The sequence below is a fragment of the Macrobrachium rosenbergii genome, unplaced genomic scaffold, assembly GCF_040412425.1.
Source record: "Macrobrachium rosenbergii isolate ZJJX-2024 unplaced genomic scaffold, ASM4041242v1 282, whole genome shotgun sequence".
Taxonomy (NCBI): Eukaryota; Metazoa; Arthropoda; class Malacostraca; order Decapoda; family Palaemonidae; genus Macrobrachium; species Macrobrachium rosenbergii.
The window spans coordinates 2,170,434-2,181,792 of record NW_027100730.1 but is presented as its reverse complement, the minus strand read 5'-3'; the positions used below and the strand labels follow the sequence as shown (position 1 = coordinate 2,181,792).

General features: G+C 39.3%; 1 protein-coding gene across 2 annotated transcripts in view; it reads right to left on the bottom strand.

Moving 5' to 3' along the window:
- The window catches only part of LOC136838264 (oocyte zinc finger protein XlCOF6-like), an 87,916-nt gene that overhangs the window by 6,934 nt on the left and 69,623 nt on the right, over positions 1-11,359 (bottom strand). Inside the window, exons 4-5 of one of the 2 annotated variants that reach the window (XM_067103125.1) lie at positions 5,713-5,913; positions 3,632-3,868 (exon numbers count right to left, since the gene is read on the bottom strand). The gene's annotated coding sequence lies outside the window, so the exon portion shown is untranslated. The remainder of the gene's footprint in view (positions 1-3,631; positions 3,869-5,712; positions 5,914-11,359) is intronic. The other variant, XM_067103126.1, reaches the window with a different exon arrangement.

The window sequence follows — 11,359 nt, the reverse complement described above, 5'->3', positions numbered from 1 at the left end:
CCAATTTTGCTCCCCACCAATCCCTGCACTTGTCACATGTTAAATTAATTGAACAAACCTGCCCTCTGCATTGGTGCAAAGGGTAAGAGAGTCATAAGTCAATTTGGTCATCTGGGTATTGTAGTCTTTGCTGCAATACTGGAAAACTAGAAGAGCTAGTGTCGGACATACTTAACTAGCTGTCAAGTCAACAATTGTTACAATCATCAAAAATAATGAAATTAATGTCTAAGCAACAATGCCGAAAGGCTACCGCAACAAAATACTTCGCCAAATGGGAAGAAAACCAATGTTCCAAAACCAGTCTGCTTTGTCAACACCGTGTGTGGACTCTACAAGCAGCAGAAACAAACTGAGCTTTTGGCTGGGTTGTTCCACTCTCTTACCCCTGCGCTAACAAAAGAATTGCTACCACGGAATTCAAAATGCTTCCTGCTGTTCGAGTAGTAACTCTTCACTAAGTAATTACTGGGCAAGTTACTTAAATAAAAATTAATCATTTGGATGAAAAATTAGGATCTAAATCACAGATTTTCTGAAGATCTATTTATATTAAAAAAACCTCAAACATTCAAGATAATTTGCATTTTCTTAGGAACACAAACCCCAGTCTTTTATGTGACTGTACGTTCGGCACAAACTGGTTCAGTCATTGTAGCTTGGTAACAAGGCCATGTGTAGGTGAGGGGTGGGGATATTCACCCAACACTCAGTCCCACTTTGATATGGAGACACTACTTTGGTGGGAGATTCATCTCACGGAATAAGACTGGCACGGTTCCCAAGGAATTGGAACCTGAGGTCACAAACCTCTGCCACATTATAGGGACAGTCAATCACTGACCAGAAATGACAGCTCCCTGGTCAAGTGTATGATAATGCCATATTCTAGGAAAGGCTCTAAAAAATCCTGTCTTTCCCATTTGGAGATAAACTGGGCTCTTGGCTGAGATCCCGGGACCCCCTCAGAGGAGGATTCCAACAACCATACAGAATCTGCACACCACAGTCACCAGTAGTTGCGGGGATCTGAACAACAGGGAGATCATGTAAGTACACCAACATCCACCTTACAGATCAGAACTTTTTGCCGATCACCAACCACTACCAGGGAGATGTTGGGAGAGACAGTTCTCAAGAAGACCAACAAGATGACTGTGTGCACAAGCACACTTGTAAATGCATAATAAGGAGAAAGATGAGGATGAAGGGGCGAACCAAGTGCCTGAACTTCTTCACACCTAGAGTGGGCGCTAGTAGCCAAAAGACCAGCCAGTCAAGAGGAGATCAATCTAAACCTTCAGAGGTCAAAGGTCAGTTATGAACAATCGTGACTAAGCCAAGTTTCTCCTAGGGCTTTGGTCCCAGAGAAGGGCTCAAACACTGGCAAGTCTTCCAGGAGAAGCGAATGCCTGCAGGAATTTGTGAAAGTCAACCCCAAGCAGGAAAAGCCAAATGACTCATCCCCTCTTCAGAAGTCTGAAGACCAAGAATAATATTTTCCTGGAACATAAGCCTAAAGTCCTGCTGCACAGATATAGTGCCTTATTTGAACAATGGTAAGATTGTCATAGTATGGCAAATCCAAAGACTTTATCAAGATGCCAAAAAAACAATTATTATTACAGTATTATCACTATTGCTAGTATTATTATTATTCAGAAGATAAACCCCTATTCATATGGAAAAAGTCCATGAGGGCCACTGACTTGAAATTCAAGCTTCCAGAGATAATGGCATTCATTATGTTACAAAAGTTAAAAGCAAATGCAAAGAAGAAATCAGTTATTAGATAACAAAAGAAGCTAAATTAATATATATAGATAAAAAATATAACTAGATTAAAATACAAAACGAATTGTTTTAGGGCAGTACAGTAATAAGTCACATCGCTTGAACTTTTGAGGCTCTAGTTGCAAAATATCCTCAAGGTGACTGTTCCACAGTCCAACAGTGTGAGGAATAAAAGACCTCTGGAACAAAAAGATTTCCTTGTTCAAGCACCCATGACGTACCAAAAAACCACAATGCACAAAAGCATCAAGATGAACTTCCCATCAATACAGAGATCCTTGAAAACAGCAGCCAAGAGATGTCTTATCTCTGCACTGACAGCCAGATGAGTAGTGCGGTGCCCCAGCTCTCACCTCTCTCAAGTTTCAGTGACTAAACCGGCCTGCACTGAAGGTACACTCGGAAACCACAATCTCCGACCCACCTAGGTCGTGCTCCGAGTTTATGAGCGGGGCCTTTCTGGACGGCGGGCAACGCCAACTATCACGGATTGAAACACACTCGAACACCTTTTGAACTCTTCCGGACTTTGCTTTGGGTGTCTTTTTTTTATGATTTTACTGCATATAATGGAAAGCAGTCATGGTATGACTATATCAGACAACACTGTGTTGAATTCTACGACCTGCATAATATCGAAACGAAGAAAAAATGCTGAAACTGCCAGGTCGTAGTTACGAAAGGGGTGGGGGGGATGGTAGAATCTGTCCAGAAAGGCCCCACTCATAAACTCGGACCACGACCTAGGTGGGTTGGAGATTGTGGTTTCCGAGTGTACATCCACACAAAGACAAGTGCCTGTGTTCTCATAGGAACCTCTTTGAATGAAAGTTCCAAATAGTAGCACTTCAAGTTAACAGACGCTTTGGAGGTCCAGCTTTCTGATAAGTAACAAAGTCCAGTCAGCACCAAAGACCCCATATCATAGGCTGCACTTGAATATTTTAAGAGAGATCTTACAGCAAACAACTCAAATGCATTCCTAACCTAAAATAACTTTTATTTTACACTTAACATTCAATTTAACAGATTCATTCAAAAATGTTTGCCGTCCAAAATGGCAGCCAAGCAGAAAATACTGTAGCCTCTAAGTACAGAAGTCCATTACGTGGAAGTGTTACTGTATCACAGATTTCTTGATGATTCTAATGCTAACAGAGAACCAAATAAAGCAAGTTTATTTTTGGTCTTTGATACAGTTATTAACAGTAATGTCTCACAGATTTCTTGATGATTCTAATGTTAAACCAGAGAACCAAAATCGTCGAAAATCGTCAAAAATCATAAGAAAACTTACTTTATTTTGGGTCTTTGAAACACGTTATTATTATTGAGTTTTACATCAAAAAACCTTCAAATTATGATTATTCTGCCGTCTCATTTACTAAAACATCGCCAGAAGCCGGAAAACAAATAAAGAGAACTGTTTAACCGTTCCCTCAAAGAGAACTGTTTATAGTATAGTTAGGAAATTCACTAACAATCTCAGTTGTAAAATATCTCATTCTATTGTTATGTTTTGGTTTCCTCAGAGGAGTAAGATATTTTCCAAACTTACCAAGTATGTATTTACAGAGTGAACCATTTTGATTTTTATCTACAGATGCTTCACTGTGTGTACGAAGAATTTGAGACCTGAATGTTCTAAGATACTGCTGAAGCACCTAATACTGTAAGGTGTTCATATTCAGACTTTGTTACTTTTTTATTATCACAGTACCATAACTTGCATTATATACTTTTGATATACTGTACCAATAAGAACCCTAAAAGAGTTCAGAGGTCTGCTTAAACAAATCATTTATGACTAACTTCGAAAAAATTAAATTATTCCTACCTGAAGGAAAGCACTAGGGAAATTAGCCAGTCGCAGGGCCATCCTAGCCTCGTTCTCAAACTGCTTTTTTTCAACTCCAAATGCAATGTCACCACGGAGAACCAGATCATCCGGACTAAATGTTTAACAGTTCCCTGCCTTATACACTCATGTTGACCGTATGGCAGCTGAGACACTATTGCAATCCTTTGCGAGATATTTTTGGCGTTCACACTCCTCCATGCGATTTTTGAATCCCTGACAAATATAATTTAGAAATGAAAGTGAATTTGAATTAAAATACATCTGAAATGTGTTTCTGTATGGCTGGAATAATAAATTACCAAGCTCTGATACCTACTGATTAGCACAAAAATCTGGAAATGCCACGATTCTTTATCATCACTATTGCGAGGAATTATCAATGGCTTCCTCCAGAATCTCTTTGGAAGCCCATCACATTCTTCAGTTTGGTTTTGCCTTAGCTTCCTTTCTGTTAGATTTATTATTTTTATTATTACAGGCAGTCCCCGGTTTACGACGGTTCCGGCTTACGACGTTCCGAGGTTACGACGCTTTTCAAATATATTCATCAGAAATTATTTCCTGGCTTACGACGCATGTTCCGGGGTTACGACGCGCCGTCACGCCGATCCGACGGAAGAAATTTGGCCCCAAAACGGCAGAATAATCATAATTTGAAGGTTTTTTTATGTAAAACTCAATAATAATGCAGTTTACGTCGTTTTTAATGCACCCAGAGCATTAAAAGTAAGGTTTTTCTTATGATTTTTGACGATTTTCGACGATTTTCCAGTTTACTGACGATTTTCGGTTACGACGCAAGAAGAACGGAACCCCCACAAACCGGGGACCGCCTGTATTATTATTATTATTATTATTCTGTGGATGAAACCTATTCATAAGGAACAAACCCACAGGGGCCAATGACTTGAAATTCTAGCTTCTAAAGAATACTAAGGTGTTCATTAGTTAGAAGTAAGAGGAAGTAAAGGGATGTGAAGAATAGACCCCACTTCCTGAAAAAGACAAAATTTAATTAATAAATAGATGAATAGATAAAAATGTATTAAAATGCAAGAAGAATAGTAACTGGATAGTAATGCATTGCATTTTCACTCGAACTTCTGAAGTTCCAACTGCACGACATTCTCTGGGAGACTGTTCTGCAGTCCAACGGTGTGGGGAATAAAGGACCTCTGGAATTGAGAAGTTTGACAGCGAGGCACATTTACTGAATACTGGTGCTGCTCTTCAGCGAATCTGGTTGTTCTCGGCAGATAAAGGGGATCAGGGATCAATTGTGAATGAGAAAGATCTCCGTTAAAATACAACTTATGAAAAAGTAACAAACAAGAGTCCCGTCGAACGGTCCAGCACGTAAAAAGGGAAAATTATATTTGTATATCTTGAAGAGACATCTGAGAGTACCAAGAAAAGTAATTAGATGGGCATTCTATAATCAGAAGGTATAAAAAATAATCACAAAACAAATACAGAGAGAGAAAGGTATATCAAAAGAATCTGCAATTTATATTGGTGTCCACTACGGATCAGAACCAAGTCATTTACTGTATTGTCCACCACGGAATAGAGGAGAATTTCAACCAGGTGCAGAAACAGGCCCATGGGAGCTGCTTTACACACCCCTTGTGAAAACAGCACAGTCAGAGAAAGAGGTCCTGAAATTGCTTCAAGATCAAAGATTTGAAGAGAGAAGATTGCGTGAACAAGCTGGAAACAATCAGGATTGTTAAATGAGCCTAGTATCTGTCAAATTCTTGGTACAAGGAGGAAAGACGAATAATTAACCTGGAAAAGCGGATTGTGAAACACGTACTGAAGGGTGGAAAGAAAAAAAAAAAAGAGTAGCAATATAGCAGCTTTTTCATGCTCCAATTTCTGCTCCTCCTTAAGTAACAAACCAATGAGGTCAGCCCTAGAGGCATGCAATCTGACACTAGTCTTGTTGTACTTATATAAACAGTAATAATATTCATTGCCACAATTAACATGAACAATTATACAAAACAATGATGATGATTATTATAAGAATTAGGTCTAATTAGCCCATTCATTACCTGATATGTTGTCAATTTGTCCTGTTGCCGATGGTTAGTGTGTGGCAACCACGAATAGTACCACTCCCTGACTGACAGTCCTCCAAAGTGTAACCATGAGATCTCTCTCCTGTTGACATGAACGCTCCTAAATCTTCTACTCAAAAGAAATTCAATGCTGAAAGACGCTCCGAGCGAACAGGATCATTATAGTCATCCATTCTGAAAGGTTTCAAGCAGATAAATTTTAAAAATGAGATTACAGTTTTCACAGAAGTTGAAACTGCCATCAAGCCAGCGGGAAGCATATGCACAGAAATGGTTCAAATAAGTATTGATGGTGCCTGGTAGTACATTACACAATCAAAAAAGTACATTCCAGCAAAGCGAAACATCAATAGGCTTTGCCAAAACAAAATTCTCCCTATAAACTTGAAGCATATCCGCGCAACACTAGTGTGAGTTTTTAGCTCAAAAACTGAGATCACAAACATCTGGATATTTACATCAACACTTTTTCCACCATGAAGAACGTATACATTTTTATTGTTTATAACACTTATTAGCAATTATAGTAGACATATTAGAGCATATTTTATAACTATTTAGCAGACAATACTTCGAGAGTGAAAGATATTCAGAGAAAAAGTATTCAAAATGAAATATAAACATTAGTGGCACTTATTTCCCAGTCTCTACCTATAACAGAAAGGAACATTCAACAATCTGACACAGTCAAATTAAAGCTAAAATTGATCCACACCATCTTTTTGGACATGACTAACATTGCTTTTCTTCCCCATAAAACCAACTGTTTACCTGACAACTTCAGGCCTATCATCACAAAAGCTGAAATTGCCAAAGATTAAGAAACCATGCAAAATAAGTCATGCAAGCTCCCAACTCAAAACCATGATGGAACAAAAGCAATATCAAGAATGTTCCTGAAAAAATACTCAGAAGTGTTCAAGGAATCTGCAAGTATGAAAAATAGTGTACTTTGTGTCGCGAGGCAAATCTCACTTCAAGCGTAGTCTCAGTACTCTTTAGGATGTAAAAGCTTTTTGGAAACATGTCTAGAAATATCTAAGAAGTATCCTTTGGCTGCGGCAAATGAGAACATTTGATCATCACCTACTGAAGAACTGTAATTGGCAATTTACCTCTCTCTCTCCCCTAGGCAGAGTGCAATACAGTACTATTGTCATACGGCTGTCCCTACGAGGAGTTACCACTAACTGTAAGCTTTCCATGGCACACTGTAGATTGAGACTACCAGTGATGCTTGTATCGTCAGGTAGTTTAACCAGATAAGTGATGTTACTAAAGTATGTGTAGCACTTTTGAAATGTGAATACTTGCAAAATCTTTGATTTAACATAGAATGGTATACAACCGAGAGCTTTGTCTTACATTAACTGAAATATCCTTCAGCCCACGCTCCCATTTCCAACTAATACTCTAACACAAAGTCTTTAGCCAGCTCATATGAGAATCTAGCAACTCAAGCGGTCTTATTCATTTAAAATATCCAAATCATAATTACAGTATATCTGTCGTGAGCCAGATTAAGAGATGAAAATATCATCTCAGAACCAGCAGCAATATCATGTACAGGCAGTCCCGGTTTACGACGGTTCCGCCACGTTCGAGGTTACGGCGAAATATATTCATCAAAAATTATTTCCCGAACGGCATATGTTCATTACGACGCCATCAGAACCAAAGAAATTTGGCCCCAAAACGGCAGAATAATCATAATTTGAAGGTTTTTTTATGTAAAACTCAATAATAATGAGTTTACGTCGTTTTCAATGCACCCAGAGCATTAAAAGTAAGGTTTTCAAAATTTTCAGATTTTCCGCTTGGCACTCCACCGCCTGTACTATAAAGACAATGGGATACAAAACAGTGCTTGGCACTCCAATTAAATATGTAGCAAGCTCTTTTCAATGAATATGAAGCTACTCAAAAGTGCTGTACGAGCAAATTTAGATTTCATATAGATTTTAGAGCTCTATATTCCCTCACCTAATGGGAGAACAAATCTACTCATTAAATTTCACCAATACAAAATATTCATTAGGAAAAAAATCTGCCACTTGACATCCTACCAAGACTGTAGCCAAATGATGCTTTCACCCTTCAACTGTTCAGAGCACACTCAAAAATATGAAACCATAATATACGAGAATTGCCATTCCCCTATCGATGCACTTTGTGACATCAGCAGTTGGGCAAAATATCCAAAACATATATTCAGTGTTTGCCTATGATACTGCACTTCAATTTTTTTTCTTAAATTTTTTCTATGCATTAAGCATTTGATAACAGACATATATGACAAAATAGCAAATCTTTTATTAATTTGTATTTTTCCTAACATACAAAACTGAGGTCTTTACATAAGGATAACTTTCGGCGAAGCTGGAAAATCCGGCCGTTAAACTTTTGCAAGGTGGTTAGGGTAACAATTACCTACAGTAAGAGAATGAGGGGTGGTGAGAGGTGGGCCTTTTATGTAAAGACCTCAGTTTTGTATGTTGGGAAAAATACAAATCAATTAAAAATCTGTCATTTGTTTCTACACAAATACAAACCCTCGGTCTTTGCATATGGAGACTTACTATTGGAGGGAGGATTCCAAGTAATTCTCTGTACTGACTGGCAGTTCAGCTCACCTGGTATTCTCTTCCTGGCCATGAAAGAGCATGTGGGATGTTCAACTGGGGCACTTCAAATCAAAGGAAAGTATGCAAACCCTTGATTCGAAAGGTGCGGACGAACCCACAATATCAAGACGTGTGGCTAAAAATAACCACCTGGCTTGGCCATAGTCAGTCCTCTCTCCTTGCTAGAGGGAATTTAGGATACTCAGTCATGCAGATCACCTGCATGCACACCAGTCCAGCTCATGACGGCTTGTTAACTCTTCCTCTGTCCACTGGAAGAGGATGGAAATCAGGAGAAAGGTAAGAAGTCAGTCCCGCCCACACCTTTTCCCTGTAGCCACACACCTGTCCTATGAGCTGGGTAAACTACATGACTTATTGAGCACCCACCAAGGAAAAGGAGTCCAAGGACCCACGGGCAATAACCCCAGGTAAAAGGATAAGAATGTGAACTGCACAATAACATTCAATCCGAGTACCAGATCGACGGGCTCTTCCTGAATGCCGTAGATCGATGGATGACTGTGGCCCCTACAGATGCTGCCTCACGCATACTGATGACCACCAGAAAATTGCAGGGTACGTTCAGGTCATTCCCCTAGGCAGACAAATGATCCCTTTGCCTGTGGTGAACACTCCAAGGTAAGAGGATGTGCATGTGAATTTCACAAATGCATTCTATCCCAGTACTTGAACTACCTGTCCTTTCTGAATGTGACAGACATATGGATGACTCTGCCTTGTAGAGATCTTACCCTAACCATACTGATGACCAATACGAAGTTTCATGGTAAGCTCAGTTGATCAGTTCCCTAGCTAGAGAAAAGATTCCTTTGCCATCATTTCTTGGGCAGCTCGAAGCTAACGAACTAGTTGTTAGCTTTGAGTTGAAGGACTAGACTGTGGGGGTAACACAGAAGTCATACTGTCTTTGGTGCCACAGGACCACCAGAGAAAATTATCAGTCTAACTGATCACCTTTGAATATGTAGAATAATCCAGATCAGAACAGAGCCAACAATAGGAAATTGAAGGAAAGAGTATGATCAATCTCCTTTCGAGGTTGAGGGAGAACCGAAAGTCAAGATCAACCGTCCTATCCCTTGATTTCATCGAAAAAATACCATCTCACTTTTGATTCCCTGTTGGTCATCGTACCAAAAGTACTTCTGTCTGTCTGAGTACTACCACTGCCACAGACCTGACATGTCAGGACTCACTGATTCAGGAAGTGAAAGTGGTTTAGCAAAGCAAAGAACCACCGTTCAAAATTCCACGGACATAAAAGTTCTTCTTGTGTATACTTTATTCGTATTAAGACCACACTGGTAGATGAAACTGATAAGGGAAAGTAGGCACGCTCAATCACTTCACGTTGCCAAAGAAGTGGAACTCCTGTTCCGGTGACGGAACTTGTCTGACATACATCCCTCATCTGGAATGTGTCTGACTGATGTCTGTGTTGAGCATGCTACTGTAACCCCATTCATCAGCACTGTAAACAGAGAAGATGATAGGAAACCCCAGGGGATGTCCTATGATAAGATGTTGTATGTAGAAACGTGCTAAGTACTCTACTGTCAACGGAAGGACATCTTATGAGGAGATCCCCTATGATGATATCAGTAAGCTACTCAAAAGAGGAGTTGCCTTTGTATGTCTTGCTTGAAAATTTTTTATTTTAGGTAGAAATATGCAAGTAAGAAGTCAAAAGAAAGTTTGTCAATTAAAACCATGGCAAAAATAATAGTGTTGATGGGTAATTCAGCACTTCTGGCATCTTTCAGTTTTCTAAACCCAAACACTTCTGCCACTCACTGCAGAACACTGGAAAATCTGCTGCTGTTTCTGATGACCCCTTAATACTCAGACAAACACTTCATCCAAGTTCTTTCCTCTGGATTTTTCAGCAACTCTACTTATTCACAAGTAAATAATGTACAGTAAACCCCCGTATTCGTGTTCTCATGGTTCGCGGACTCACGCATTCACGGGTTTCTCTGTGGAACATATGTAGACATTTTTTGGGGAAATTCGCCCATTCAGGGTATTTTCCACTGAGAAATATTCACTAATTACTGTATTTTCATATAACTTTCATGAATAAATGCACTTTTTGTGATAAAGCTAAAATACTCAGGTATAATCATTTTTACAGGGTTTTTCTTGTGTTTAAACTATCAAAATGGGCAGTTCTAAGTGTTTTTAGAGGGGTTTTAAGTATTCGCGGATTTTAGCTATTCGCACTTGCTTACACTTTTTAGCCTTAGAACCACCTTTTGCACCTCCAGGTTGTTTGGATGACATTGTGAAGGGCTAAAATACAGCCAAATATTAGAAAATAACAGGACTCTATCACCAAAGCAGTTGCAGATTTTGGTAGTTTAGAGCTTCTAACAGTGCTGCATTGTTGGCAGATGCACAAACTAAGGGCGACAAATCAAAATATATGCTTGATCTTAGAGGCCAAACCATGGAATTTATTGGAGGTGCACCCAGCATTTTAAAAATGTGTCAAATACAAAAATGATATTTTTATAATAAAATAAAGTTTTATATATACCTACCAAGTAATCACATAGCTATAGTTTCCACTTGAACGGCAGCTTAAGATTAAAATTCCGCTGGTAGCACTTCAATATACAGTAGTTTGTTTAGGTGATCAGCCACTCCCACTAACGGAATACAGGTAGTCCTCAGTTATCGGCGGGGGTTCTGTTCTGGGGTGCGATGATAACTGAAAATCGCCACTAACCGAAAATCGGCGATTTCCTTCACTTTTTCAGCGATTTTCTGGACTTATCAGTGCGAAAAGCGCCAATTTTTGGTTATCGGCGCCTCTGTTAGGTATGTATCAGCGCCAATACCCAATTATTGGCGCCGATAAGCGGAAATCAGTGATTTTCAGCAACGAAAATTGCCAAATTTTGTTGCTAGACAAGTGCCATAAAACCGGATCGCCATTAACCGAGCCGCCCCGTACTGGAATGACCCAG